The 3721-nt window shown below is 53.0% G+C and overlaps 1 long non-coding RNA gene across 1 annotated transcript; it reads right to left on the reverse strand.

Annotated features, from left to right (window-relative positions):
- Positions 1-628: 628 nt before the first annotated feature.
- Positions 629-3039, reverse strand: LOC137161720 (uncharacterized). Its single transcript, XR_010922162.1, has 3 exons — positions 2818-3039; positions 883-959; positions 629-776 (listed from the first exon to the last, which is right to left on the reverse strand). It is a non-coding gene; the product is annotated as an uncharacterized lncRNA (long non-coding RNA).
- Between the last annotated feature and the right edge of the window lie 682 nt (positions 3040-3721).

A 3721-nucleotide genomic window follows, 5' to 3' on the forward strand; every position in this document is an offset into this window, starting at 1 on the left:
CAGCCCGGGGATGCCAGCAGGAGCCAGGGGGAGCTGCAGGGACCAGAGCCCATCACCCCCCCCAACCGCCCCGCCAGCCAGCGGGCGGCCCAGGAGCATCTGCCCCTGTCACTCCTGCTTCCAGCCGCACCTGCTGCCCCCACAGTGTGGGGGGGAGTGGGAAACCAGCCACCGAACCCCTCCTCCCCGCGGGGCACTGCTGCCAAGGGGGGGGGGGGGCCACAAAACAAAGTATTGGTCCCTGGGTGCCGGAGACCCACGGTACGCCAGTGTGTGCGAGGAACCTACTGGGCGAAATCAGCCATCGCTTTTGGCTTGAGTCTCAGAGGAAACTCGGGGGCTGTTCCCGCTGGATCAGCAAATCCTAGAAACGTGGGGCTGGAAGGGACCTGGAGAGGTCATCCAGTCCACCCACTGTGCGGAGGCTGGACCGACTCAACCTACACCAGCCCTGACATGGGCTTGTCCAACCTGTGCTTAAAACTCTCCAGTGCCGGGGACCCCACAGCCCCCCTTGGAAGCTGAACTGCCCTGAGGGTTAGAAAGTTTTTCCAAAGATTCAACCTCTGACCCCCCCAGGGAGGTCACAACAAACTATTCAAGCAGCCCCTGTCCCAGGGCAAAGGGAAGAGAGCGTAGCGCAGGCACCTGGTTTATTATCAGGACATGTTACCAATTAACCCTCTAATCTGCAGCAGGTCCTTCTCCTGGTCAGCCCGTAATGTTGCTGGTGACTTGCCGGCACTGGGGTTAGCCATCTGTTGGCTTCAGTACATCTAGGGTTGGGGAAAATTGTCGAGTAAGGAGCTCATAGTCCAGCACTCTGCAGGAAAAGTCTATCGTCAGCTATCAAGCCTCCCGCTTCCCCAGGCCCAATCTCACCCGCTTGTCACTCAGAGGGATGGGAGAAGACATCGCAAGCCCTGTGCTTTCCTCTCCTGAGACCCATGAGTCATCACCTGCAGGCTCAGAAAGGATTTGTTTTGCTCAGTAGGTTCATTAAAACGGTGGCTGCGTTTCTTTCCCCCCCAGGCAGGCAGCCAATGTGTCCACACGTCCCTTTGAGCTGCTCAGCCTTTTTCCAAACACAAAATTCTCAGCAAAGAAACAAAATAGGGGGGAAATGGGGGAGGAGGGGAATTATTTTTCTAAGTTTTCTGGGGGGAGGGGGGGCTTCAACAAAAAAAATTAACACCCCTATCCCCCAATTCTAATACCCCCCCGCCCCAATTTTCAGTGGCAAAATGGGAGGAGAAAAAAGCAGTGTAACAATGCCACTTAACTTCTTGTCATCAGGTTAGGCTAGTGCCTCAGTTTCCTCTGTTGGTTCAGTGGTTTAACCCTCTGACTGAACCAAAAATTCCCCCTCCCCGGGTAAATAACAGTCCAAAAGGAACACATAACTCTTGGCAATGTGGTCCGCACAGAGGGGTCTAGGAGAACATCTAGGTTCTCCCTTTTTCATGAAGGGAACCCAACTGTCCTTTCCTCAATTCTCTCCAATCTGCCTCCCAGGATTCTGCCTTCCGCTCCTTTCCCTTTGGCAGGAGCAGGGATAGCCTGGCCTGGCTTGGTCTCGCCTGCTCCCGGGCAGAAAAACTCTCAGCACCATCGCCTCCCCCAGCCTAAGGACAGCAGGCCTTTTATATCCAGCACATCTTGCTAACAGTTCTAGAATCCCTCTGTCACAGGCCTGAGCTGATCTCTTAATACTCGGAGATCTTCCTGTAACGAGGAAATAATGGGGGGGGAACCCTGATCATTTTAGGGTAAAAATGTTAGTGGAAATTTTGGAAGAAACACAGAACTGCTCCTTTTTGAACCTCACGCAATGGAAATTATTTTGCAAAAACTCATTGCCATTTTCCACAGATTCCCAGGCCAGACGAGACCCCTGTGATCTTTCAGTCTGATCTCCGGTATCAGCTAGGACTGCTCTGAATCAATTCCTGGTTGATCGAGAGCAGATCTCTTGGAAAAACATGCCATCTTGCCTTCAAAAGGGCCAGTGAGGGCGATTTCACCTTGGTAAATTGTTCCCGTGCTTCAGTCAATCAGCTCTCGTGTCTGTGATGGGAACCACATGGGCTGGAAAGGGATTGGAAACAGGAGCAAGGTTGGCAAGAGATAAGAGGAGGTTATCAGTTGCCGTGTTTTATTGGACAAACCGAAGCAACAGAGGGGCCAACGCACACTGACGCTTACAAGTGTTGCCAAGAACTTCACAGCGGTCGGCATTCTCCACCCTCAAGAAAGGTGGCGTAACCCGGCCCTAATGGCGACCATGAAGTGCAGTCAGCGCTGCTGTCCGAGACCACTGAGTGAAGCCTGTTTTGTGATGATGCATGTGGCCATGCTTTCAAAAGCGCCAAACCCCACTGGGGTGCAAACCACTGTGCAATGCTGTGCACGCATGTCAGTCACTGTGGGGGAGAGGCATCCTGCAAGACCCGTGTACCTTTTAAGGCATCAAAGGAGGGTGTAAGTGCAGGCTGAGGGGCACACAGACCTGGCCCTCCCAGGATCGCCAGCCCCAAGCATTCAGAAACCCAGGACCCCAAACGCGAGACTGGCTTATCAATCATGAGATTTTAAAAATACATTTTAGCTTCTTTATATTTGCCTTCTGGCTTTTGAATCCCTAGGGGTCATATTTTCAAGGTTTTCTCCACAGCCACAAGGGCTAGAAACTTACTGGGTTTTTTAAAATGAAAGCTGCAAGTCTGGTGTATTTGCCTGACACCAGCAGCTGGAACTTTAAATATTGGGAGATTCGCCATAAAATTCACAAGAGTTGGTGTGACAGGGGCCACTCACCTCTCTGGAGCGCCTCCTGTTGATTGGGTGTGACCCAGCACACTCCCTCTCTGCTTCCAGCACCTGGTGCCCTCCTCACATGGGTCTCCCATGGCTCGGCCCTCCGGCTAAGTCACGCACCATTTGAACAGAGGAAGGAACCCCTCCCAGCGTAACACAGTCCAAAAACGGCTGGCTGTCTCCAGGGACTTCGGCCACACCTCGAGGCCTGTTTAAACTCTATCCCCTTTCTCAGGCTCCAAAATAAAAAACATCCCCTTCTCGGGGCTTTAGCCTCGTGGCCAGTGGGAGGACCTGTCACTCAGCCCTGCCCACTACTCCAGGTCCCAACCCAGGGACCCTACAAATAGCAGCCACCTGTGGCTTTTGTTAATAGCTGCTGCTGCTATTGCTACTACATTTCCTGGGCTGCTTCTCACTAGGTCCCATCGTCTTCCCCCCTGTTATCTTAGCCCAGGCCTCTTGGCCTGGAGAGTTCATCTGTCCTCTCCCTTCTGGCCCCAAACAGGAACTGCTCCACTGCAGCTCCTTTTAACTGGGCCTGGTGAGCTCTGATTGGCTGGTTCCCTGAAGCCTTTCTAGGCAGGCTTGGAGGACTCACCTTCACTGCTCCTTTTTTGGGATGGGGTGTGGTAAGGCTGCAATGCCTCCAGCAAGGGGCCTCAAAAGGCCTGGTGCAGCCTGACATGGTGGGCAACATCGCCCCCTGCAGGGTGTATGTATCAGGGGGCATGGGGTACAAGGTAGGAATGGGACACAACTTTTTAAAAATCCCAGGACAAGAACTATATCAAGCTGGAGCTCAGGCTGAGAGTATGTAGTCTAGTCTAGTCCATATAGTCTTATACTGCACTACTCACTGGAGTAGCTGAGCACCTTCCAGAAATGCATTAAGTGACGTGAC

This window comes from Emydura macquarii, unplaced genomic scaffold (genome assembly GCF_026122565.2).
Source record: "Emydura macquarii macquarii isolate MOO-44397 ecotype Brisbane River unplaced genomic scaffold, CSIRO-AGI_Emac_v2 contig_2369, whole genome shotgun sequence".
In the NCBI taxonomy this organism is placed as follows: domain Eukaryota; kingdom Metazoa; phylum Chordata; order Testudines; family Chelidae; genus Emydura; species Emydura macquarii.